The sequence below is a fragment of the Dermacentor andersoni genome, chromosome 1, assembly GCF_023375885.2.
Source record: "Dermacentor andersoni chromosome 1, qqDerAnde1_hic_scaffold, whole genome shotgun sequence".
NCBI lineage: Eukaryota > Metazoa > Arthropoda > Arachnida > Ixodida > Ixodidae > Dermacentor > Dermacentor andersoni.
Window position 1 is genome coordinate 200,682,941 of NC_092814.1, and position 15,430 is coordinate 200,698,370.

General features: G+C 51.5%; 1 protein-coding gene across 2 annotated transcripts in view; it reads right to left on the minus strand.

Annotated features, from left to right (window-relative positions):
- Tet (Ten-Eleven Translocation (TET) family protein) overlaps positions 1-15,430 on the minus strand; it is a 223,234-nt gene that overhangs the window by 147,814 nt on the left and 59,990 nt on the right. The window lies entirely within an intron of this gene.

A 15,430-nucleotide genomic window follows, 5' to 3' on the forward strand; every position in this document is an offset into this window, starting at 1 on the left:
AGGCGGTGATGTCTGCAACCGGAAGTCAAGAGCTCGACACACAAGGCGGAGAGAGGGGAAAGAAAAACACGCATTTTCAGAGGCAGAAAAAACGGCGGAGACAGGGAGACAGAGACGGCACCCAAACGACTGCGCGGCTTCACTCGCGCGGTGGATAAACATCTTCGCCAGATTCCTTCTCGATTCCCTTCGCTTTTTGGTCTCTTTAAGCACGCTAGGCAGAATAATTAAAAAAAAAAAAAGCACAGGAGAAATAGAATGCGCGCCAAGACGTTCTCCTTCTGAAACTCGATCTCGCTTTCTGTCCCCTGTCTCCCCTCCAACGCTGTGCAGATGCGCGCCCCGGGCGGAAGCGTGTGGAAATCCGAGCAAGCGAGAATGGGAGGAAGGCCGAAATGCGGGGGGAGGGGGCGATGAGCGGGCTGGATATGTGGTTGCACCCCGACATGTGGGCACACCTGAGGGAGACATTTGCATCCCCCGACGATGATATGACACACATCGGGAAGACTCCACGCAGCAGATATACACATAAGTTCCGAGACGAAAACCGTCGAAGGACACCCAGCCGATGTTCCGCCTCGCTTCTAGCTTCACTGGCGTTTATAAGGTTTTCTTTGGTGCGTGTTACGGAAGCATTCGGCACACAGTGCTGTGGTGGCGCGTAGGCAACAGGCCGTGCTGTCAGCTTTCCTTCAGCCAGTTGACGCTTACTTCGTGCGTGCTGCCCGCAATAAAACGTTTTCGCCCCCGCAGCTGTTGCAGTTCTACCTACACCGTTACGCTCCTAATAGACACTACGTGCACACGCGCGGCGCGTATAGTTGCATGTTAATCGGATCCGATCATCTCCAGAATACTTGCGGTGATTGGGCAACGTAAATCCAGGCCTAGACGGACCTAGAAGTCAGACTAACGCTTATTTGGTCACCGTGGCAGAAAAGGGCACCGCACGCCATATGGGCTGACTGCGATCACGAGTTGAACCACTCCTGAATGTTCAGTAAACTCGCGCGAGTTTTCCACAGATCTTCAGAGAGTTTGATATATTTCAGCTGCAATAACAGCCCAGTTTTGACATTCCTATCAAGATATGAACTGCAAGAAGTGCGTCTCACAGGGCAGAGTTGCCGAAGTTGTCAGTGCCACTTAACGGCAAGTGGTCAAAGATTGGTCTTCTTCAGGGCAAGGGCCCTGAAGAAGAAGCATTGTAAAACAAACTCAGCATTGTTTTTATTTTCCTGTAAATTTTGAGACACGTACGTGACTCAAAAGTCGTTCTAACAAGTCAACCAGACCAACCAAGAAGTCGCGGGTGGACACAGCGGGCTAACACGTCGGGGCATCCGCCTTTAGCTACATTTCACGTTCCGAACGTCCATGAGTCGGAACTTGCTCGCGCACAGCGCAACCAAACTCTCCGCGGAGGTGGACAACCTCCGCGCTGGCCATCATTCAGGCGGGGTATCGGCAGGGCCAACGGGCGGGCCCTCGCGCGAAAGCTGACGTCGTCGCTCATTCACGACTTACGACCATCGCGAGCGCGTCAACTGTCTCGACCTGCCACAGATAGCCCAGGCACCGCGGCCAACCTCCAGCATGTGCAGGTGGCGAGGCGGAGCAACACCCAGTGAGAGACAGACTAAATAAACCGGAGAAAGAAAAATAACCTTCGCCGCGGTACAGCGGAGTTTACCGCCGTTTTGGCGTCGCTTTCCAGTAGATTTTACCTGTGTGCAGGTTTTTTCAGTTGTTTATCTCTCGAAATTTTTTTTCTTTCTTTCTTCGGCACATGCTGTCTCGTTCCTCTAGGCTGTTTATCTTGAAGAAAGTGCGCTTGCTTTGTTTTCCTCGCAGCCGTTACATCGCTTGTGCACCTTGTTTAAAGACGTTGTTTACGCCGAAACCACCTCCTTCGTATTAATGCGCGGACTTAAAAAAAAACAGCGGCGGCGCGTATGCGGAAAGATGTTCGTCACAAACAAAATAACAAATAAATAAAAAGCTGCCGGCAATGTTTCGTATTCTGAAACGAGGACGTCATTGGCACAGAACGATTGTCTATCGCGAATACTGAACGCGAGGTCGCCATGATTCCAGAGATACGTATCGAATCCCATCTATCGTATGTATAGTTTGCTGCGGGCATCGAGCTCGCACAATAAACTGGAACAGAATTTCCCTCGGGCGTCTGTGTGGGGCCTTTGTTTCGTTTACACTGCTGAACTATGCCCCTAGCTAAGGCGACACCGAACATAATCGGAGTACGGTGCTCACACGCGCATAATATAGACATTGTGCTGGAACATCGGCACTAGTATACTGTCTCGTGCGCAACGATGGTACTTGTAACGACCGCTGGTGAACGTTCCTCTAACGTTAGCAATCTGTAAACGTGTATCCCACTTATATGCCAGACTACTTTCTCTTGATTTATTTTTTTACCACTAAGCGCTATCGTTTCCTTCCTTCCTCAGCTACGAGACGTTCCTCAATGGCCGCCTCGACACCGCTTTCGATGCTGACCTCTCTTTCTTGATTCAGTGATCAATCATCGGACTCTTCTTGAAGATAAAACGTACATAATGCAGCTCCTGACTTACAACAAAGTGAGCACAATTGCATTTCTTCAGGGCGCATGGGGGCAGATAAGTGCAGCTTCATTCACTTTCTTTTCTTTAATTGTTATGCGCGCGGACTATATGCAAGCTGCAGAAGTGATTTCATGGAAAGTTGGGGGCATCCTGCGGAGGCCACAGTGTCCGTGCAGCGTCCTCGTCTTGCGAAGACGACGAGTGCACCTCTGGAATCCAATGTCGGGTTCGCGAAAGGGGGCCCTCAGGCGATGCGCACAAAAGGCAGCGGCCGTGGGCATCGGCATCCGGCCGACTTCGAGCCGCACAGCAGCAGCAGGAAGGGGCAAAGAAGGGCCACAGGACGTCCTCATCGCAACAGCGGGGACACATTCGAGACCGCTGTTCCTCCAAGAGGGCGCGCCCTCGCCGCAGGGCGCAACGCAAGTCGAGCAGAGAACGGGAAACGGGCCACGCTGCTGCCTCGCTCTTGGTGGTAACCGTGGCAACGGGTCATTCTAGGCTGCCGGGAGGACGCGCAAGCTTTTGGGGGGAGGGGGAGGGGGCAGGACCGGCGCCGCACTCCCCCCTCCTCTCTTTCCTCCCGATGGGCTTCACGTGGGCCCGGCCTTGCAGCTGCGGGCGGCGGCCACAATGATGCGAGGAATGTCACAGACCTCCCGCCGCGGGCAAGGTCACCCGGCGAGAGGGAACAAGCATCGCGTCGTCTCCTCGCACCTGAAGAAGAGTTGCGCGCTCGCTTTCTTCGCGCCACACCGTGGGACAAGACAAATGAGCTTTCGCACCTCTCGGTCAGAGCACGCGGAGCGTCCATCGCAGTGCACAAAATGTTCTGGGAAAAGCCGGGCCGCTTTTTTCCGAGAGTGCAAGTGAAGCAGAACAGCGCGATTACGCTGCGCCTCATCGACGCACACTGGACGACACAGAGCGTATACGTACGGCAGGCGCAGTGAAAGCGACGCAATCACCGAGCAGTCCCGCGCGATTATTTCATTATTTGGTGACAACACTAACGGCCGACGAAGTCCATTCTCACGTTGGCGAACGCATACCAGTATCTGCAGCGTGGCCGCTGTTGCGCGAATGCACTGACCAACGCAACGGAATGACAGATCGGTCGGGGCAACATGGGATGACTGCGGTTAGCCGAGAAGGCCGTCTCGGTGCGGTCTGTGAAGATGGATTTCAGAGCACCCATCGCCGTCTAGGGGGTCAGCTGCAAGCAGGGGCAGCGGGCACTATGTCCGTACCAGACACGGAGACCGGAGTTGCGGTCGGATGTTTGCTTCGGTTATTGCCTGATAACGTAGCCTCAGCACGCCAACGTAACGGTCAAGCACCGGCGCTTCATCTGGCGCAACAAAGGGAATTAGGAAGGATGCCGCAGCCTATGCCGTAAGCTTCACATTTAGCCACTAGTAAGAATACAGCGCTAATTTTCAGAGCGCTCTGAAAAGAACAGTAGAAAGTTCCATTCGTGTACTACATCATATCCCACAAATTCTGACATAAATGTTATTACACAATGTAAATGGCAAGTTGTAGTGTGCACAATTTGCTTAAAATTTGGCACTTCACTCACAAACACGCGAGGACCTTGACCATCCACCTATTAATTGCGCCCCCTGTCAACGCAGAGACACATGACGACAACATCCAGCAAGCGCATCGAAGTTCCTTGTTGCTTTTCTAGTGCCACTAAAGCTCGACAGCTGTCTGGGCATCCGAAACACGGGGTAAAGGTCAAGCAATGGACCTCAAGAGATCAGGCGACCACGACACGCGGAGAATGGATCACATCCGTGGCAAATGGGTTCCATTCGAAAACGTTTGGACGGTGTCTACAAGCACGCAGAAGGAAATGGGCGGGGGGGGAGTGAAGGAACTATGCGTTGCTCTGACAGTAACAAATACGAAAATGATGTATGATACCGCTGTTTCAGAAACACGGCTGTACGAGAGAAAAACGTGGCAGTTGGTGATGAGAAAAAGAAAGAAAGAAAGCCCAAAACAAACCTCAATGTTTCGCGTGAGGAGAGAGGTTCGCACTTATTCTTAAAAACGGTGATTCGGCTGTCGCTCGGTTCCATCACCAACTTTCGCAGCGCTTTTCGGTCGCTCCTGGGGACTGTCAAACTCACGCGGCAACCAACTACAACGGTCTGACATTTTGGCGCTGCACAACCGACGTGGGGCTACGCTAAAGGGGCGTGCTGCTGCTACTCGAAGGCCTACGGTGACACCGTCGATCGCAAGACGCCGTTAGCTACACGGTCTCGAGCGCACACGCTGCGACGCCCGGGGGTAGTGGAGTTGAACGGGGAAGAGGCGTCGCGGCAAAGTACACGGTATAACCCAGTCGCTCCCAAAATGCAACCGACGAAAACGGTGAGCGAGCAAAGAAGCAAAAACGATGGTCGGGATGCCAAGGCAAGCGGGGGGGGAGGGCACAAGATGCGGGCAACAGAATTTGGAATTACGCGTCATTTTTCACCGCGTCAGACAGCTATACCACGCTCCAGACTGTGGGGCGGGAGCCCAACGGGGTGGAGCCTGAATATGCCACGCGTGCGCGCATCAGCCACGAGGTGAGTCACGCTGCCGAACCAAGAGAGAGAGCGGCGCGCGCTGAGCGCCGTTGGCCATCGCCGGATGCAGCACGCACGCGGGAATAGAAGCGGCAGGCTACTGTAGGCATCAGCACTTGCAGGTAAAGTTGAAGCCACTGGTTATTTCACTGCGCCCAGGCCGATCTGTTTCTCGTCCAATTGTTCTTCTCCAAAGGACCCTCGCGAATGGTTTGCACTGCGCTCGAAACTACGTCAATGTAACGTGCCCAATGTCAATTACGTCAATGTAACGTAACCGTCCGTCACCGCAACGCTGGCCCACACGAAGGAGTTTGCGATCAGCCAAAGAAGTGGTGGCCGTGTTCACGACAAACAAGTTCCGCATCACAGTGCCTCGCAGACCACGAGCGGTGGCCGTGTTCTGCCCACCACCCGAAAGCGTACGAACTGCAACTTTGAAACATCATCTGAAAGCAGCAGTAGCTGCTATTCAGCAAGCGACCGTGCTCACGGTCCTACACTTCCTCGGAAAAGTCCGTGTTTTTTTTTTGGTCACGGCACGGTAGTCGCCCTGTGACCAGAACGAGACGAAAAACGTTTGTCTTCCGCTGGCGTCCGGCGGTGTGGTAGTTGCCGGGCTGTCTAAAGCAGACCTGGCAGAAGCCCAGCCAAGCCTGCCGAGCGGCCAACGGGGTGGCCAGCTCGTATACACCCGGTGAGAAGCTTTGATTCGATTACCACCGGGGCCCGAGACAAAGAAAGACAGGCGAGCGAACAAAGATGGCGGCGGCGCGCCGTGCAGGCCCCTCTCGTAATGGGTCTGCGAGCGAAGGCGGATGCACGCTGCTATGCGGCGTGTCTGGCCGCTGAAGGTCTGCTCGGTCACGAACGGCCCAATGGTTGCGCCGGCGCCGCTTCGTGATGACCGGGCCGCGTCCGTCCGTGAACTCGACTGCTCCGGCGGCGGCGCACGCCATGCAGCGCGGATATGCGTGTCAGCGGCACGCAGATGGCGGCGGCGCCACTGACCGCGGGAGCCGGTCGCGTCCGAGAGGTGACGGGACCCTTCGATTGTGCGAGCCGAAAGAACGCGCGAGATACCCCCTGTGACGTAAAGTACGTTGCTTCGCTCGCGCGCACGCTGTCTTCAGGCAGCGCCATCGAGATTACGGCGACTACTTTCTCACACCGCACGCTATATACAAAACTCGGGCGTCAAAGCTGCGGTCAATAGGCTGGCTATCGAGGCTCGATTCGCGCACTCGCAGGCACACATGCCTACACGCACAGCTCTACGCTGACGTCCATTTGATGTGGTTTTAAAGAAGCACGTCTTTATCTGGCACCTACTGATCCGTGGCTGCACGTACGAGCGGCCCCTGACAGCCGGTGTCCTCACTATGCCTGAGGCGGTAATGCTTGTAGGCGCTTGAATAAAATGCACAACTCCGTAGGAGCCGCACCACGAGGAGGTTTACCCTACGGGGGCTTCGATGGTCGCAGCTTCAAATAGCGACGTCATAACGGACGCGGGTCGCCAGCGTCCACATTAGCGCGGCACCGTGGCGTGAGCTCGTCTACTCGCGCAGCTTTCTGCCCTCGGTGGGGCAGGCAGCGTGACTCAGCGGCGGGCTATATGGACGCGTCTCCCATGCAAGGCACGTCGCCAGCGCGCGCACGCGGCAATCAGCGGTGCCCCGAGGCGTGCGCTGATCGGGTTAGCGCGCGCCCCGGGAAGGAAGGACGCGCCGCTGACCGCTTCCCCGCGCATTCTCGAAGGGAGGTGGGCTGACCGCCATGTCAGACTGCGGGGGTCGCGGCCGTTAGAGAATACGTACGTCAGCCGGAGGGAGAGATGGGAGCGTATTTACAAAAAGCTCTCGCGCTGGAATTGTTCGTACATAGTATTGGCGAACACGGCTAGACAGTGGAAAAGCGCTCTTACGATCAGAAAGCTTTGTGAACTTAGTTGCAGAAATATCAGTCTGTGTTCTTGGTTAAAAACACCAGGTGGCGCTCACTATATGTACATTATCACCATCAGTTGAGAAACGCGCCTTTAAGCAAAGACAAGAGTTGAAGGCTGAAGGCATCCTGTCAATTTCAAATTGCGAGACTTAGATGTTTCAGTGTGGAGCACAGGCTTTCCCCGACAACGGCTTGAAGGTCGGGATAATTCTTTGCGGGAATGCCCTTGGTAAAAACAGCGGAAACACGGGACTGGAGGACACACTGTGCCCTTGTTGTGCCTTATCATCGAGTACCGCTTCAGCGCTTTCATTCCAAACAGCTATGCGCTGCTTTTAAAGTTAAAATCGAGCCTGATATTGCACCGCACCCGTGTAGCCAGCAATCCTTCCAGTAACTCATTGTGTCACTTATTGGCGAAGAGTAAAGCCGCTTAGAGACACAAACGTATCCGCAATGTCATAAATAAATAAATTGTATCACAACTGCGGAGAACGGCTGAAGCAAGCTAAACGTAGTTCTGTGGCTAGTCACGTCGTATACATTGTCACGATCAAAAGGCCCAAAGTCGGCTGAACGAATGCCACGGGATCCATGCACGTTCCCGAGAACGTGAAGTTGCTCGAGGCAGCGCTTCGTCTGTGTAGCTACGAAATAAGGAACTGTCAAACGATAGCAGACGGACGCCAATAAGTTGTTTTCGTTTTTAGAGTAGTTTGGGCATATCTAAATAACGACACACACACAGAGGTGGGCCCCCTTTGAAACATACACGCCACAAACGAAACTCTACAACAAAAGGAGAATGCCAATCGCGGGGGAAAACCAAATAAACGAATAGCAGCAAGACAAAAAAAAAAGTAAATAACCAACGCCCCCGTTGCTGTACGTCTCGGGAGTAGCCAACCGCAGCCGGAAAGGGAGAAAACGGCCCAGTGAGGGAGAACTGGCTTCGCCGAGGCATACAAACGATACAGCATTTTCACACTCCAAATCGACACTCTTGCTCTTTTGCTTGGCCAGCCGCACCAGCGTTCCAGTCTGCATCCACGTGCAGAAGAATGCTGCACGCCAGGTTTCCGAGGAGCGGGAGGGAGGCAGGCGGAGCGTTTCTCAGAATCAAGTTCGGCCGCAGAGGCGGACATGCCACTCGCGTCGTTACAGAGACGCCCTCGTGGCGTTTAGTTCTTTTTCCTCGCAAGTTCTCCCAGAGCGACTAAATAAAGTAATGAACGGCAGGTAATGTTTCGTTGCGTCTTTATGACGCCGAGCCAGCCACTCGGCAGGACTGGATCCGGCTTGGCTGTATGGCCGCGTGCTACAGCGACGTTATCAACGTTGCTCAACGCACATTTTGGCGCAGCGAGCCACGCTGTGAATGGAGTGCGATCGTCTTGGCGTGTGCTGTTGCGCCAGCCGAAATCACATTCAATGCGTGGCACGCTATGGCAGCGTAGATCAGACGGGACTTTCTCGACTGACTATTGCGACCGAAAGCACATGTTGTGTTAATGGCTCTCTTTCCTCCGTTTCCCGCATTCACGAATGTGCCGAGTGGTTGGGCTATGCTAGAAGACAAACTCTCGGACAGCCGTGAAACGCGAACGGTTGGCTGGCCGTAGAAATTGTTGCCGCGGAGGCGAAGCGAGTGAGAGCCAAAGCCAGTTGCTCCCTGAACGAGACATGGAAGCCGCGCGCTGGTGTACCTGTGGCTCTGTTAAAAGCCACGGCTGTAGCGTCGAAAAAAAAAAAGCGTATGGCTATGATGGCGAGAGAGGGAAGGCAGCACTGGCGAACGCGTCTTTTGAAGCGAGAAAGTCTTCCTGCAGCAACACAGCGTATACCATCTGAAAGAACGCGTCTGTGTATACACACTTCTGTTACTGCGACAAAAATTGAAAGCTCTAAAGTGGGTTTGCTCGGTCCATGTTTTTCCTTACGCCGCAACCTTAGCTTCATCTTCGCCAACACCTGCCACCGGGGATGGAAGTCGTGCCACCGCGGCAGAAAACAGGACGCGCTATCAGGCACTATCGCGCAACGTGCGCGCGGATATTTCTGCCTGGTTTTGCGGGCCGCGCATACTCTTGAACAGTGGTGGCTGCCGTGCACGTACTTCGGCGGGGGTGCAGCAAACAACGCTGTAGCAAACGAAAACATTTGTTTTTCTTTTTTTAGAATGTAGCGCAATTATATTTGAGAAGAAAGCAAGATGGCCGCTGTGAGATGAGTGCCAATGTATAGTGAGCGTCGAGAGGACACTGAACGTGCGGCGATTTGTAGAACCGGCCAACGGTAATACATTGAGCATTGTGTCCATGCTCACCCCCACTTCTTTCTTTTTTACTTTCTTGCCCAGCAGACAGAGAGCGGAGGGAAGAAAACGCCGACGAGATGAGCGTCGGCGCAGCGTCGGTTTAGGAACGACCTTGGCGTGTGTAAAAATGGTCGTCTAAATGCAGCGTTTTGGCAGTGCACCCCGGCGGCGCTGGCCCTCGCCTGCCAAGTCGGCTGACCTGGCTTTCTCGCTGCAGTCTCGGGAGAAACACCTGCCGCCAGACGTCAAGGTATAGAGGAGGACTGCACCGTGACGCCAGAGGCGTGCGCCAGGGGGCGCTATCGGCCACGCGCTCGGAAAAAAAAAAAAGAAGAAAGACAGGACTGCGAGTGGGACATATTTTTTTGCGCTCGCCCGTTACTGAAAGCCAAGTCCCACTGCAAACATCATCGGTTATTAATATACGCCACGCATGACGACCTGGTCTAAAGGGAAAAAGCCGAATCGACATCAACGTCGAGCCCATCGGCGCAAAAGGTACGTATTTCAAGGCGCAGCTCACAACGTTTCAGATTTGATTTTCTTTGTGTTCCATTTGAGATTGACGTCGCTCATAACGCTTGTCATAAGGTCGTAACATACGTTCGCTTCTTTTGGAGATAACCAGTTCTCCACCAGTGCGCAGACACGAGCGTGAAAGTTAGAGCGCAGCGCAATAAACCTCCCTAGCCGAATTCATGCTGGCGAAATTGAGTGTAACGCCATGCTAGAATTAATGGTAGTTCACAGGGTATTTCAGCGAACACTTTCAAAATCTTTAAAAGTTGCCTGCGGCATATATCACAATTCTAGTTCATGAGCTGCTCTACTCGAAGCGGCGGACAATACTTGCACAATATATTGACATGGAAAATCGACTAACTAATACAAAATTCACTAATTAAGTTTTTAACTAATTACACTGTGGTCCATATTGCAATTTACAAATTATAGCCGTGGAGTTTCGCAAGGCGGATCCACTTGGAACGAATTTTCAAGATGACACCAGTGTAGAGATATAAATTCCCTTACTTTGCGGAGAAACGCATTAGCGTTCCAGTTAATTTGTTAACGAAACATCGTTTAATGCCCTGAAGCACACAAGTAACTGGAACGCCAATGCATTTCTCCGCAAAGTTCGGGAATTTATATCTCGAAACTGGTGTCGTCCTGATCTAGAATTTGTTCCAAGTGGATCCGCCTTGCGCAGTCCACTGCTAGAATTTGTAAATTGCAATATGGGTCATAAGATAATTAGCTAGAAAGTTAATTAGTGAATTCTTGTTAAATAGCCGATTTTGCATTTCTTTTTTTTCTGCAAGTAGTGCCCGCCGCTTCGAGTAGACGGGCTCATAAACTAGAATTGAGCTATCTGCCACAGGCAACCTTTAAACATTTTCGAAAAGTGTTCACTGAAACACCCTGTATATAGACTTGTCCTGCACAGAGAGAAGTGGGCACAGGTACACGCAACTACAAATGGGCGATTCGCAAATTTCCTTGAACAGCCCTGCTCCAAGACTTGACTCTACACCCACAGTCCACTTTTACCTAGAACGTTAAGCGCTCAAAAATCAGGGAAAAAGCGCGAGCACAAAGGTGCTAATCGGCCGCAAAGATAGAATCGCGATTTCCTTTTCCTCAAAATACTAATCACCGAATGGGTTCTGCATGCCCATGCCTGGCTACCAGAAAGAGTCGCCTCCTGCTCTAAGCAGACAGCTTCAAACCCCCTCTCACTTGCTTCTCTTAGCACCTGCAGGTCTCCAGAAGCGTGTAGACCACATTATATGCCAAATTGTGTTCTGAAGGGTAAAGCAGAAAGTTGAGGGGTGGACGTCAATTCAAAGAGGGCTTTGGAGGGCCACTCAGTTCCAGTTTTTTTTTTTTTCACATCGTTCACTGACACGAAGCCATGCATCATCAACTGGCTCCTCGAAGAAATATATTTTAATTATTTATTCCGCGGGCAACGCCTATGTTAGAGCGAGCTGCCGCAGGCAATGTGCTTCACTGTACCGCATTTTCTTCTTTTTCATAATCCCGTACAGACTTATTTCCCAGAAGCTTCATGGACGCTGGTGGGTATGCGACGTCGCGCGAACCTTTTGTTTGCGCTGAAGTAAGTCTAAGCAAGCACATGCGTCCTTCGCCTGTCCTCCAGAATCTGGTTTGCGCCTACTGCGTCTTGCCGAAGAGCTGCGCCCTTCCTCACGCTTTCGTTAAAATAAAAAAAAATGGCATTCCGAGTTTGTCAGCTGCAGTGCGAACATAAAACTTGGAATGCTGAAAGTGACTTGCGCGGACCAAGCGGCGTTCCCTTGACGTTTTGCAATGGAGGATAGTTTTTTTATTTTTTTACTTCCTGCCCAGCTTCACAGGTCGGCCAGCTAAATGAAGTGCGGAGAAGGTGAGGTTGCAAGAACGGTTTGGCAAGACTAAGGTCAGGCTCTGCGTCCGTTAGCGTTGACGCTCAATGAAAGCAGACACACATGTACGCAAATAATAACAATGGCGAAATAGTGCCAGCAGTCCATAAGTATGCAATTACTGCATTGAGCTCGAGGAAAGTGCTTTGTCAGCAATTGTCTCGTGTAAATCGAAGGCGATATTAGGGAAATGCCTGCGGTATACGTACTCCAGTGAAGGGTATCCCGCATACCTTGATGTTGTGAGCAGTAACATCGGTACACTCTACTATTAGCTACCATGGGGCGTTACCGACAGTTGGTTACAAAGAAAAAAACTGACGGCGTCAGGCTCGATCACATCACTGTGGATCACGGAGGAAGGAAACTGAGGAGAGGCCCTACCCCCTCCGCGCGCTAGCAGAAAAGTGTGGAGGAAATGACGTATTAGGTTCTCCCTTTTTTGTTTTTTATTTCTTTGCTGTAGCGGCCACGCCTTTCGGGCCACAATGGCGGCTTTGTTATTGTTCTGTGCGATCACACGTGTTGCACCGTGGCAAAGGCGCCGTGCGGGCAGGTTTGCATTGGTCTCCGTGTTTTGTTGCGCTGCGTTATCTGGACCGAGCTCTACCGGATGTTGCTGTGGCCAGGTGGGACAGGAGGAACTAAAGTTCGTGAAATGAACGCGCATGCAACGCTGTACGCAATGTACCACGCCACGGCAACGGACGAAGGAATATCCGCGGGAAATTTTGCCCTCTTCGGCGGAATCATGCTAACGTGCTAACGACTGTTTAGCATTGCTGCGGAGCGCGCGGTTCCTAGCAGTACGGTTGCGCGCAGCGCGGTTTCGTGAGAAATGTAAACAAGAGACGAGAGCTGGCCCGATAGGGTGAGCAACGCCAACGTCCGGCTTCACTTTAGCTTCACGAAGAGTGACGTCAGGGCCTCTCCTGAGTTTCTTTCCTCCGTGCTGTGGATATATGTCTTAATCGAGCTTTCATTTTCCCACTAAATCGCGTCACGGTGATTCTTGATGTAGCACTATGATTAGCTCCTTTGATGAAAAGCACTGAATCAGCACATACGAATTGTGTGGGTAAATTGTAGCACATAATGAATGGTGTAGAAGTGTTCTCCTAGCCAGTGGCATAGCCAGAAATTTATTCCGGAGGGATGGTTCTCCGCCAACAACTTACCACTTCTGCCCCTCCATCTCTCTCTCTCTCTCTCTCTATATATATATATATATATATATATATATATATATATATATATGTGTGTGTGTGTTTCCGAAACAACACTTTGCTTAACTTGTGACAAGTTTTTCATGTCTAAGGCGTGAAGCCACTTCGCCTCAAATTATGCTATCTTTATGCTATATTTAAAATATATTTAAAAAGAAACTAAAATTTCGTTTAGGAATTTATGCATTCATACAGTGTATGTCGATGACCTACCTGGTGCATCACTTAGAAAAACGAACAGCGCTAAAAACGGGGCGAAACAAAAAACAAGGCAGCGCTCTATCGTGTGTCTTGTTTGCAGTTCAGACTTGTTGCAACCCAAGTAACAGTGGGGATGACCGTTGTTTTCCAGCCAGACCTCCTGGTGCGTGGATACGGCCACGGCTACGTACGGAAGAGGGCGGGCGCTATTTTGCAAGTCGCCTATCACTCAATCGCGCTTTCGGCATTGTGGTCATGCTATACTAATCTAAATTTAAAAATACACGAACGAACCCTTATGCAAGAACTTCGACAATATCATATGACGCAAGTTCCACCCACTTTCGATGACCTAGCTGCTGTCCCGACTTGTTGAAGTGATGTTTGGAAGTAACTTGCGCTCATGGTATTTTAGTCATCACGCGATGGATATTGTTATTCGATCGCACTCAGTCCGAAGCAGGGCTACTTCCTGTTTAGAAGCCTTTGGGAAAATCACGGAATCCGTAGTTCGGAGTAAAATAGGGGCCAGCAGCTAGAGTGATTTTAGTGTGTCGTGTCTCTCGACACCAGTCTATTCTGAATATTGCCGAGACGTTTAGTTAGGACGGGCTCTCCGCAGCATGTGTTACGACGGCGTAGGGGAGCCTCAGCTGGGCGACTGGCCACGACTTCGTTCTTGACGCATTTTATGCTTTATGCACACCGCCCTCCCTCCTTCCTCGTATCCATTACCACCTCCCCTTCTTAAAATTATTTTTTGTTAGTCACTGTCACACTCTTCCACATTCACCACGTTGTTTTTTGAACGGTGCGGTGGCCCCTAACATTCCTGTATTTGTTCTTGCGTGGACTTCCGAGGCCATTCCCCTACCTGTTTGTAGTGGCGGTTTCTTAGCTTCGCTGGTCCAGAACCCCCATTCTTGATATATTTTGCCGTGCGCAAATCGGCGTTCTTTAGGTCTTTGTTTCTTGTCCCGTTGTTTGCCCTGTTTCCATTCTTAACAGCGTGCACATACAAGCCTAACAGCAAGTTCTTCTCAAGTTTTATAAACATAATGAAAGTCAGAGACAAGAAAAAGAAAGAAAGAAAAGGGGCGGATGCTTATTATGCGTTGCCTAAGCAAGTCGCAAAACTTTCGGAAATGCTTTTCTTCTGCGCAGCGTGGTCGACGATTAGGTCGAGTAACAGAAATGAGAAGCTCTTCGGCGACAGGCAGGCTTGGTGGGGAACAATGCCCGAACGTTTCATACACGCGCACGTCCCATCTTTATCTGTGTGTGGAATTTTTAGCGCTGATCCCCCTTCAGCAGTTATGGTTAGCACGATCCGGAATGAGGTAGAGGTGGGTGCATGCACGGGACAGGGGATCGCCCCAATGACAAACCTCCTCCTTCGGACCGCCACTAGCTCTCGCCTTGCTTTCACACTCAAACTTTCCCTTTCAACCATGTCGCTATTACAAAGCCTACCTACTGAAACTTTCTGTTCTGTAGGCAAGAGGGGTTCGTCAGAACATTTGAGGGGGGGTCGGCCCGCCGCCCTCCCTCTGGTTATGTCAACGCTTCTAGCATATCAATGACCACTAAACGACTCCAAGCTATCCATTTCGGTAACAATGCTGGTTCAAAGCTACTTTTCTCGTAGGCTTAGCTCGAGAAGTAAAACATTCTGCATATCGTCTCACGCGTGTATCCGCACTCTTCCGACAAATGGCAGCGCGGACGTCTGTCTGTGGAGAAGTTGGCTGGACTAGCCACTTCAAGCAACGGCATCCACAGTGCGTATAACGTCGGTGCCAGCAAATAATATCCGGCGAGAAGAAGACAACACTGCTACGTGTACGCGACAACACTGCCTTCACAAGTCAGTTTGGCCTCCCCGACAACAAATCTACACCGCGATATCTTGTCGCTGAAGACACAAACATGAGAAGCTGCACAACTCCGTCACGTTCACGTGCTGGCCCCGAGTGCAAAAGCTGGAAAGCAATTTAGCGCGCGCAACAAAGGCTGTTCACAGTGCATTTTCATGCCTTCTCATGCCGCGCACAGGAGGATCTCCGAGCGTTCAATATCTCGCACCGATGACATGACGCTGGAGTACGAGTCGCGTACGAACATC